The 12,592-nt window shown below is 35.3% G+C and overlaps 1 non-coding gene across 1 annotated transcript; it reads right to left on the bottom strand.

Moving 5' to 3' along the window:
* Nucleotides 1-4,100: 4,100 nt before the first annotated feature.
* Nucleotides 4,101-4,173, bottom strand: TRNAA-UGC. The gene has a single exon. It is a non-coding gene; the product is annotated as a tRNA-Ala (tRNA).
* Nucleotides 4,174-12,592: the final 8,419 nt, after the last annotated feature.

Here is a 12,592-nt window from a genome sequence, read left to right as displayed (position 1 = left end):
CAACGTTTATAGTATTAATAATGACCACTAATTTCGTTAATCATGCTTTTTCTCCTAACACTGGCGTATGGGAAACTCCCTTTTACAGTTTCTATTCTTTCAACTAACTCATTACTATATTTTGAAAAAACATAAAAAAAAAAAAAAAGAAGAAGAACATTTCCCATCTTTGCCTGTTTCAACAAATTAAATTCATTACCTGAATCCCTGTGATAAGAACTCACTCCCAAATTGATAAGAATTAGGTTAGATGGCAACGATCCTTTCGTTGGTTTAGGTAGAATTCTCTTTAGAAAACCAGTTTATCAAGGAAGGGTGTTAAAACCCTTATAAATCACATACCCACACCTTTTTCCTTTCAATGTGGGATCCTAACACCGTGGTTGCAAAAGAAGCCAAAATGAATAGTTTTAACAAAGTTTAATGAAACTGATCATCGATGTCTACACTTTCATTCTCTTTTGTCCAATCATTTTTTGATCAAGTGCACCTCCATTTCTTAAGTTTAATGCTTCATTTTCGCTTATCACGTTTTTCTCTTGTTGAATATGAAAGTAAAAAATACAAACAAAAAAAAAAAAAAAAACTTTGGATGTTTAAGGGGTTTTCCTCGACACGAATGAGATAAACATGAAGAGAATTTCTCGACACAAATGAGATAAACATTAAGAGAATTTATGTGTGCATGGATAGGAAAATCACACAAAAAATAAGAAATAAAGAAAAAAAAAACTATAGATATTATGCGATTGGCGGGATTCAAAATATCCAATTCAAATAGACAAATTGAAAAGAAGATGGTTGAATCAAAATAATTCTTTTTAAAATTTGATTTCTGCCAAAGGGTAATATGAATTTTCCTATTTAATGAATTCATCGTAAACCACTTATCAGTTATCATATTGAGTTTGTAAAAGAAAGTTTACGTGGTTTGTTTATTGACTTATCTTTGATATAAATGAAAATTAATTTGTTTTTTCCACAAATGGGAATGGTACGAGTGAAATTTATTAACAGCTTGATGTAATTGATTTTGACAAATATAAATTAAAACAAGTAGTGCGAAAAGAAAGAAAGAAAAAAAGAGATGGAATTACGGGGCTATAGCCCATTAGACCCAAAAAGTTGGACAAAAAAAGAATGATGTTAAGTTGAATAATGGGGTTTGGTTATAATTGACATACTTTATTAGTTCCTAGATCCCATCACTCTTTAAACTAGTTTTTATGTTAAGTTTTGGATCTAATTACGTGTTCACTTTTTGATTCCCAATTATAAGGCCTACTTCAATGGAACAATAATGTTGATATACTTTTGTAGACATAATTATTCATCAAGAAAAAAGAAAAACCCTATGTTTAGTTCATTTCAATTTGTCTTGTCTAACGGGTTATTACTGTTTATCTAACTGCTTTTCTATTCATTTTGGCTATTTTTCAAAGTGTTTTTCATATTGTAATGTAAAAGGGTTTTTGGTTGAGAGATACTCTTAGATTAAAAAATTATTTTTATAAAACGTTTTCCATAAAAATACTTTGGAAATCACTATGAAATTTGATGTCATGTCACGTCGATGGACTTGTGAAACTGGAATTATCATCAGTAGTGGTATAAATTTCTCTCCTCAGCAAGCAGTAGGTCTTTAAATTTGATGATTTTAAGCATTGAATTTTAAGAAAAATACCCCATTGCCAAGTTAGAATAAGTGAAAAACTTTCTAAAGTACCCCCAAAACAGAAAGCTTTGCTTCATGTTTTTTAAGAGTTAAATAATTAATCCTAAGGGATTCGCATGACGATCAAGGAGATTTTGCTCATTTCACTGACTTTTTAGGTTCGAACTAAGGGTGAGTATGGGTAAATGATGAAACTGGAACCGATCCCATTAGGGTCCTATTTCGGTTCTGAAAAATTGAAACCGGGAATTCTCGGATCCGGTCCGGTTCCTATAGTGCTGAAACTGGGAATTGGAACCAGAACTGAGGTTTAGGTACTCAGGTAGGAACTATGACTGAATTATAATTTTTGTAAACTATTGGGGACATATTTGTCATTTTTTTAAAAATAGGGGTGTTTGAAATTAACCCGGGTACCCAGAATCAAAATCGGAACCTATGTTTTAGGTTCCGGTTCTAGGTTTCTAAGAACTGGCTAGTTTCGGTTCCGGTTCTAAATCTTAGAAATCTATCGATTTCGGTTTCGGTTCCTTCAAAAAATGCAGGGTACTCGAAACCGCTCACCCCTAGTTCAAACATTGGACCACCTATCACATTTGTGGCTAATCTTGAAATATTGGGTTTATAGGATGTTTAATGGGCCTCGAAGACTAGTCAATGTGTGTATAAGCTAGCCGAGACACGTTGTTCATTGAAAAAAAAAAAAAAAAGGTTAAATTATATTGGTACAAAGAGTTGTGAAGTGTACCCCAAGAAAAGGACTCTATAGTGGAACAATAATCTATCCAACCAATATGAGGTTGGGTGACCTAAATTTAGCTTCCGTTATGAAAGAAAGAAAGATAGGAATTGTCAAAATCAGATGACAAGATGGGAAAAAAAATCCACTTGTTGGTTAGTGCCCCACTTATCTTATAATCACCCTGCCTGCCTTCTACTTGTAACCTCATTCCATACATGGATATATATTCCCATGGTTTTTTGTTGTTTTCAATAGATATATGCATATTATACATGTGAGCACTTGTCGATATTGAGAAAACAAAATTTTACAACAGCTTTGGAATTTTTTATGTTTTCAAGTAGGTTCTATTTGGATTACTCGTTTCATGTTATTTTGATGATCAACTGAATAGAAAGCACCATGTCATNTTATCTTATAATCACCCTGCCTGCCTTCTACTTGTAACCTCATTCCATACATGGATATATATTCCCATGGTTTTTTGTTGTTTTCAATAGATATATGCATATTATACATGTGAGCACTTGTGGATATTGAGAAAACAAAATTTTACAACAGCTTTGGAATTTTTTATGTTTTCAAGTAGGTTCTATTTGGATTACTCGTTTCATGTTATTTTGATGATCAACTGAATAGAAAGCACCATGTCATTCAATTGTTTATTATTCGTATAAAAAAATAAATTAAACAATTTATTTCTCCCTGCTTTAATTGTTTGTTGAATGAAAGCCAATTAACCAACCTTAAATTAAAAGATCGATTTCTATTAAAGGGGAATTCATGATAGTCATCACTATCAGCATTTTAATTTTATAATTAAGAATTAAGGTGTTTATTTGTTTAATGAGACATAAAGAGCATTGTCATTTTTTTTTTATTTTTTTTTTTTATCATTATTGGAGGTGTTCGGGTCAGTTTGTGTGCACCTCAACTAATCTCTAAGAGTCTTAGAATTGTCGACCGAGTAAAAGCCCCAATGACTACCCTTTTAGTGCTTGGAGGGACACAACTCAGGAACTCATGTAATTTTCTTTTCTTTTTTTACCATCAGATCACCTAATAGTGGTTCATTTGTGTTCTTAAAACTATAGAATTTTAGGTCATCACCACTAAACAAAATTGAAGAGTGATTGAATTGATAAGTAATAATATAATCATCAAAATAACAAGCAGGCGGCTGTCACTAGATGCCAGCTTTAAGTTTTTTTTTTTTAATTTTAAATTTATCATTGTTATATTTTCATAATTGAAGAAAAATCCAATTTATCCTCTATTTTTTAAAAAAAAAAAATAGTAAAAGCAATTCAAAAATTAAATTTTAACAAACACTTCATAACTTTTATTTAAAATAGAAAGATAAGTAATTAAGTCTTAATCTAGAAATGAAGCCTAAGCCCATATAGAGTGAGGCCCATCCCAGAAGCAAACATGCTATGGTAAGGCCTATTGGTTTAAAACCCTGATTGTGAAATTATGCACTAATTTCTCAATCATCTATTGTCCCTTAAATTATTGAACCGCTTATTATGTACCTATAATTTGCCTTACAAAATCATGATAGTAAACCCTCAAATCCATTTTTTCAATCTAACAACCAAATTATAAAATATGATTTGAGCAACTTAATTAGAATCAAATTACCAGATTAAAATTAATGTAGGTAAAAAAATATAAAGATGTTGGAGATGCAGGGGATCGAACCCGGTACCTCTCGCATGCAAAGCGAGCGCTCTACCATTTGAGCTACATCCCCACCTGACATTGATGATATAATTTACCTTGACAAAGGAAAGCCAATTGCAAGTGGGGAATGCAGATTAACATGCATGCATGTGGAATTATAATATCAGCGAAGTTGAATGCAAATTGCATTACTTTTCTCCCCTTTTGGAGACACTTGCATATGATTAGATCCTAAAAATAAATGGCGGTGGATTTATTCGTATAAAATATGAGATGGGATCATTTTTATATTATTTTTTTTTTTTTTATACTTGGGTGTTCAGCCAGCTTGTACGCACTTCAATTAATTTTAAGGTCTATTAAAATACTATACAACCCTAAAAATTAATTAGTTACCATATTTTATTGTGGTAGATGGTTCCAAAGTTTAAATCCATAATTCATAAAATGAGCAAACCTCTTGCCGTAAGTCAACCCATCACATCTTAATTTAAAACAATTATTTTACATCGCCCACATCACACCATCTAATGTTGAAATCCAAGTGGCAAAATGAAGCAAAAATATGATAAAAAAAACAAAGGATATATGGAGGCCATTCCCCATTGACTATTATATATTTATACTCATCTTTGGTACCATTGCCTACATAACATAATTTGTAATAAAATTAATTTAAAAAAAAAAAAAAAAAGGACTTTGATGTAATGTGAAATGACATAACAACCCTCCCGACAGAAGAGATTGAACAAATCCAAGTCCAAGCAAAGAAATTTAAATATATAAGAATTAAATAAAAGGAATACCCATTCAAAAAACACACCACAAACACACCGGATAGCGCGCTCTCTCTTTTAAACAAACCTTCCCCATCCAACGTTCAAGATCCGGTCTTCCTTCCCCCAACTTGCTCGATCTTTAACACCCTCCCTATTTATAATCCCACCTCCTTACCCTTTAACTAATCTTTTAGCAGTTCTCCGTTCCAGTTTCAACCTCTTTTTTTATTATTTCTTTCTTTCTGCATTTTTATTTTTTGTCTGTGATCGCTCTCGCGTAACCACAATGTCGACGACAGAGAAGGAGAGGAGTCTCATGTTTACATTGCCAAGCTCGCCGAACAGGCCGAAAGATATGAAGGTTTCATTTTCATGCATTCGTAGCTTTCAATTTCAGATTGAGGTTTTGTAATTGCATTCTTTTTTTACCACGTTTAAAATGTTTATTTTGGATGAAAAATGGTAAAATCGCCAATGTGAAGGGTTGTTATATTTTTAATTAATGAATCATCTTGATAGATTTAGATTTTTCATTTGATTTATTAATGTAGTTATCTTGAATGAAAAATGGTTTTAATCGACAATGTGTATTGTTCGTGATAAAGTATCAAATGTTACTCAGTTAATGACTTGAGAACTTTATCGTTTCCATTTTAATTCTTGAAGATGGTGTAATTGTCTGGAATCTATTGTCATGTAATTCTTTGGTAGATGGTAAGAATTATGTTCTGAAGATGATTAGTTGATACCATCTCTGACATGAAGGAATGCAGAAATGGTTGAAGTATAAAAAGTTGCGAAACAATAGCCTTGTTTCCGAAGTGGAGATGCATATGGGCCAAACATGGAACATAATCTCCTGCTGAGGAAGGATAAGACAAAATGTAGAGGCGCACAAAAGAAGACTCAGGGTGTCGATATGTGCATCAATAGGAGAGAAGAGTCAGGGAATGAACAACAGTCACGTGCAAAGGAGAAAGGAGATTCCGTGTAGGGAGTGACTAATAGTGATTTGGATCAGAGACACAACAACACAAACGGACAACAAAGAAAACTCAACCATTCAATGCACAACTCGGGAGACACCACCGTTATTCTATATCATATAAAGTCTGCCTGCCCAAATCAAGATTCGAAGAATAAGAAATACGTACTGTCTGTATCAGACGTTGCTAGCAATTGTATAATATTTCAACTATCATTCCTCATGGTTGAGAGTTCAAAGTCAGAAAATCTGTTATACATTATACGTTTCTGCACTTGGTCAGACAGGGAAACGTAATGCTCACAGGCAACATAACTTAAGACGATCAGCAGGAGATAGATTATCGACATGAGGCTGCGAATTACGGTCTGCTTAATGCAACTATTGACAGCGAATATGCCAGGGAAACTATCCACGATTCTTAAACTGAATTATGATCACCTCGAATCAGGAAGGATTACACCGGTACCAATCGTGAGCCTTCAAGGACTGACCAGGAAAGAAAAGAGTCGGCTGAGCAGTCTTTGAAGGGCTATGAGGCATGTCCATTTACATCATACTTATACAGAAAAGCGCAAAATTAAACATATTCTCTAGCATTCTTTACTTTGGTATTTCAAAAAATGATGTTTCCTCTTTATTGTTTTTTTCCACTTAGGCTGCTTCTGCAACCGCAAACAAAGATCTTCCTCAACTCACCCAATCCGTCTTGGCCTTGCTCTTAACTTCTCTGTATTCTACATGAGATAATGAACTCTCCTGAGAGGTATAATAAAGTAGAGTTCTTTTTTGGTTGGTTTTGCTTGAATCATATGATTACCTTTTAAAACTTTTTTTTTCTCAAAACTTGCAGAGCCTGCCATTTGGCAAAACAAGCCTTTGACGAGGCATTGCAGAGTTGGACACCTTAAGTGAAGAATCATACAAGGACAGCACCCTGATTATGCAGCTGTTGAGGGACAACCTTACTCTCTGGACATCGATTTACCTGAAGTGGAGGTACTGTATTGTTGAGATGAAGTTCAAAGCTTAGATTTAGTGGGATTGTAAGCTAAGGAAGATCTGGATTGATTTTTAGACCACCCAGAATGATAGTGAATCTTAAGTGAGTTTGCAAGTAGTACACCGTTGATTAGGAACTAAACATCTCCATTTTACATGACGTGTAGCTCAAAATTTACTCCATTGAGGTTTGAGTAAAAAAGGTCATAAAACTTACACACACCATTTATAGGGACCGATTTTCTTATTTTGTTGGTTTCAATTAATTGTATCTTAGTAGTAATCCGGGTTATGTCTCGTTGAGTTTGGTAAAAACTAGAATATGTCTGGTTAGTTTCAACCAATGTGCATGAATTGAAACGTCCTCTTAAAGCTCTGTCTCAGACATAAAATGGATATATGCAGGTGAAGATAACTTCAAAGCCGAAGAATCCAGCCTGCTGCCGCGCAGAAGCTGAGGTAAGAATTTATAGATTCTTTTCATAAGTAGCCATTCTTTTGCCTTTGCTGCCACTTAACAGGTAATCTGTTTTGCAGCATTGATGGGTTAGCTGGAGCTACACTCGCAACTGGAATTTTAACAGCTTTCGGAGCCGCTCGGTTTCGCTTTTTCTCAGAAGTGGATTGCACAGAAAAATTTAGCCATTTATAGCCTACTTATCATTTTGAGTCTTAGCTAAGTCAGATTATTATAAGTTGATTACTTGTTCTGCCCTTTTCTTTCTTTTAAGTTATTTCCTTCTTTCCTTTTGTTTTAAGGTTGTCGTCTATAAACTTGTCAAAAATGTTGGATTTTTATTTTTTTCTTTTAATTTCAATTCACATAGTATTACGATTTCTCGCGCTGCTTTTGTAACACTATTTGTTCTTGCCTTGCTGCTGGTGCTGGAAGACATTCGAAGCATGTGAAACATCCATTTATCAATCTTTAAAAGCTTTTAGTTGATGCTAATCCATTTAATGAACATGTGACCACAATTTTAAAGCTTGTAAATCTTTCAAACCAAATTATTAACGCAAGTGAATGATCTTCATCTGGGTGATATCCCGCTTTAATAATTTTTGGCTTATATCCTCTATCATGTAGGAATTTATCCTTTCGAAGAAATCTTTGCGGTATTAAGTGTACTTTTTTTGCATTATGATACTGGGGAAGGGGGGGGAACGGATTTACAAGGATAGATCCCTGAAGATAAAAAGAAAAAAGAAGGAACTTGAAACAAAAGTGGGATTGTGGTGTCGGGGAGATGTGGCCAAGTAAGACCTCATAAAAATAAGATAACGAGAGGACAAAAACCAATAAAATATCGAAAGAGAAGTGTCAGAAAGTCACAAGTGTGGAAAGGCAAGTTGATGAAAAAAAAGAACAAGACAGAGAGAAGTGTTAGGGGGGCATAAAAAATTTTAATTAGAAAAAAAATAAGGTGTAAAGGGTGGGGAGGATATTGGGAAGATGGAGAATATGGTATAGAGTGTGTAAATAGTTACTGATGACTGACATATTAGTAATGAAAATTGCATATTGTATATCCCAAAACTCCTGATTGATTGTTCGGATGGAGTATGAAGTATAAATCTATGTTTATAATGTTATATTTACAAATCATGAATTTGATATATAACAAAATTTTTAATTTTAGGAGCCAACATTATTTGGGAGAAAAAACCAGACGGTGCTACAAAATTGGCAGTGGCCACGATAGTCGGGGGACTACTTGGAGGCAGAATTGGCTGGGGCGAAGGGGGGGGATCGTGGGTTCAAAATGTGGTGTTTTGACGGAGGGGGGGTTTTTGAACAAGTTCAATGGTCCGGTTACATATTCTTCATATAGGGTGGTATAAAATTCGGAGAAAATACCCTTAGTGGTTTTTGACAAAATACCCCCTATAAGAAAAAACTTAAAGGGGGAACGTTACACAAAAAGCCCGTAGACGGCCGGCCCGCAATAGACGACCGACAACGCACCAGTACAGAGCGACCACCTCCGGAGGTGCCGGATAGATCGTCCTTATGGCGCATGACCAAGGGGATCGTGGCCGTCTGCTCGCTCCGAAAAGGCCGATTCTACTTCAATCTGGCCGTCAACAGCCAGGATCTAGCCGTATTTGCTCTCAACGTGGCCAATCAACGGTCGGACGTTTGAGGCACAGACGAGCGTGTGGGCTTGTTGCCCGCGTGTACGAGTGTTACGGCCAAGATCTGGCCGTCAACGGCCAGATCTTGGACCTTAGATTTGCATTTTCCACCAGATCCCCGGTGATCTGCCGAAAAGGCTAGATCGGTGCACTACCCGGCTAGATTCAGCAGGTGTTGCGCCATCCTAACCAAGTTCCGACCATTTTCCGGTAGTTGGTGCCGGATCTTGGTAAATGTGATTGTTGGGTGTTTTTTGTAATTTAAAAAAAAATATTTAGGGGTATTAATTAAATAACAAATTTAGAGGGTTTAAAAAAAATTAATATTATTGAAAAGTAATTATTCAAAAATGAGAATTTTTGGGTATTTTACTGTTAACTTTTTCCGGGAATACCAAGATAGTATTCCCCAATCTTGAACCAACGCAGCCTATATTGATAATAGCCGTTGCAGTTGAAAACACAACATTCCGAAATTGTCATTTTTAACATTTATTACAACCTTTGTCGTATATACCCTTCTATCAGAGTTTAATACCATTTTGGCCTTTACATATTTGTTAGTCACGCTTTAGTCCCTAGTAGACTGTTGATGACGGTTTTGATCCTAACATTATTGCAAACCTTAACACCCAACATGTTAATGTCACTATGTCAGGGACCAAAAAGTTTCTATAAAAAACCTATAAGACTAAAGGTAGTTAGAGAAAACCTCAGGGAGGAAATTGTTATCATCCCCGATTTGAAAGTTTCAATAGATTTATTTGTAGGGTTGTCGCTCGGCTCGTCTAAAGCTCGTTTATGACTCAACTTGTGATTAGTCGAGTCAACTCGGCTCGAGCTTGCTATATAAAATGAGCCGAGTTTGAACATAGGGAGGCTCGGCTCGTAGGCTCGCGAGCCTGATGTGGCTCGGCTAAGCAGGTTTCTATTTGTTATATTTTATAAACTATGGGGATTGAAGTGTTATCTTTATTCTTTAGTTTTAAAAATTTGTAAAAACGACATTTAACCCCCCAATGTAATTAGTTATAAAACACAAAATTAAACCCCCAAATCAGATTTCCCAAATTGACAAACCCTAAACCCTAAATTTGTTCTTGCAAATATTCATAATCAAAAATCAAAATCAAAATAAGATTGTGTTGAAGAAGAAGACGAAGACGAAGATGAAGATGAAGAAGATGGAGATGGAAGCAACGTAAATCATGATGTTCTACAAGATGAAGATGAGATGGAGACAAAGATGAAGACGAAGATGAAGATGAAGATGAAGATGAAGATGAAGATGAGATGAAGATGAAGATGATGGAGATGCAGATAAAGATGCAGATGATGAAGATGAAGTCGAGTCGGTTGAGTCGGCTCGAACTCGATCGAGCTCGAGTTCGAGTCCCTTTTCTTTGACTCGACAGGCTCGAGCTCGAACTTGAGCTCGATCCTATAGTGAACAGGCCAAGCTCGATAAGTCAAAAACTTGACTCGACTCAGCTCATTTACAGCCCTGTTTATTTGTAGAGTTCAAACACATCATAGAAGATACTTGCAGTCTTGCACAGTTTATAACGATTCTTTTCTAGAGTAGCCGATTCTTTGCCTTTGCGCCACTTAACAGGTAATCTGTTTTGCAGCATTGATGGGTTAGCTGGGAGCTACACTCGCAACTGGAATTTTAACAGCTTTGCGAAGCCGCTCGGTTTCAGCTTTTTCTCAGAAGTGGATTGCACAGAAAAATTTAGCCATTTAATGCCTACTTATCATTTTGATCTTAGCAAGTCGATTATTAAGTTGATTACTTGTTCTGCCCTTCTCTTTCTTTTAAGTTATTTCCTTCTTTCCTTTGTTTTAAGGTTGTCGTCTATAACTTGTCAAAATGTTGGTTTTTTATTTTTTTTCTTTAAATTCAATTCACATAGTATTACGATTTTCTGCGCTGGCTTTTGTAACACTATTTGTTCTTGCCTTGCTGCTGGGCTGGAAGACATTCGAAAGCATGTGAAACATCCATTTAATCAATCTTAAAGCTTTTAGTTGATGCTAATCCATTTAATGAACATGTGACCACAATTTTAAAGCTTGTGAAATCTTTCAAACCAAATTATTAACGCAAGTGATGATCTTCATCTGGTGAGATATCCCGCTTAATAATTTTTTGCTTATCAGAGTTCAGAAATTTACTTGAGAAGAAACTAAGTGTGGTGCTTGATAGCTGATAAACGGTTTAAACTTGATGAATAAGATAAAAAAAAAAAAAAAATTATGATGTTTATTTTATATATTTTAGTGTTGATTGTAGATTAGTGTTTATTTTTACAATTTTAAATATTTAGAAATTGATATGTTATATAACTATTGTGTCAATGTTAAGTATAATATATTTTATGATTTGTATTACAAATCATGATTTGATAAAAATAACAAAATATTTAATTTTGCAAATTATTTGCTACAATTAAAGTAAATATCTTAGGCTTGCTGTTGGTTCAAAATTTGGGGGTTTTGGAAAAGTTTTTTGAAAAAAGTTAAATTGGGCGTATTACGATGTAGAATTTATAAATTAATAAATACCCTTTATGTTTTTTTTTACAAAATACCCCCTATAATAAACATTAAAAGTTAACAAAAATAACCCCTAACCCACCCTCAAACACCCCCAGTCGGCGACCACCATCGGAGGTGGCCGGAGTCGTCTTATGGCGCATGACCATTGGATCTTGCCGGTCATGCGTCGCTCCGGAAAAGGCCAGATCTACGGTCAGATCTGGCCGTCAACGGCCAAATCAAGCCGTATTTGCTCAACGATGGCCAACAAACGGTCGTCGTTGATGGTCACGACGATCGTTTGTTGGCCGTCGTGACCGAGTGTTACGGCCAAAGATCTGGCCGTCAACGGCCAGATCTTTGACCTTAGATTGGCATTTTCCGCAGATCCACGGTGGATCTGGCCGGAAAAGGCTAGATCGGTGCACTACCGGCCAGATTAGCAGGTAGTGCGCCATCCTACCAGATTCCGACCATTTTCCGGTAGTGGTGGCCGGAATCTGGTAAATGTGGATTGTTGGGTGTGTTTTGTAATTTAAAAAAAATATTTAGGGGTATTTAATTAAATTAAACAAATTTAGAGGGTTTAAAAAAATTAAATAGTATTGAAAATTTATTTTCAAAAATGAGAGATTTTGGGTATTTTACGTTTAACTTTTTCGGGAATCCCAGAGTAGTATTCCCAATCTGAACCAAACGAAGCCTTAATATATGAAATAGCCGTTGCAGGTGAAAACAAACATTCCGAAATTGTCATTTTTAACATTTATTACAAACCTTTGTCGTATATACCCTTCTATCAGAGTTTAGTACCTTTTGCCTTTTACATATTTTTAGTCACGCTTTAGTCCCTATTAGACTGTTAGTACGGTTTGATCCCTAACATTCACAAAATCACCGGATAGCGCGCTCTCTCTTTTAAACAAACCTTCCCCATCCAACGGTCAAGATCCGGTCTTCCTTCCCCCAACTTGCTCGATCTTTAACACCCTCCCTATTTATAATCCCCAACTCCTTACCCTTTAACTAATCTTTTAGCAGTTCTC

The sequence above is a fragment of the Pistacia vera genome, unplaced genomic scaffold, assembly GCF_008641045.1.
Source record: "Pistacia vera cultivar Batoury unplaced genomic scaffold, PisVer_v2 Contig262, whole genome shotgun sequence".
Classification (NCBI taxonomy): Eukaryota; Viridiplantae; Streptophyta; class Magnoliopsida; order Sapindales; family Anacardiaceae; genus Pistacia; species Pistacia vera.
This window is presented reverse-complemented; position numbering and strand designations above follow the sequence as displayed.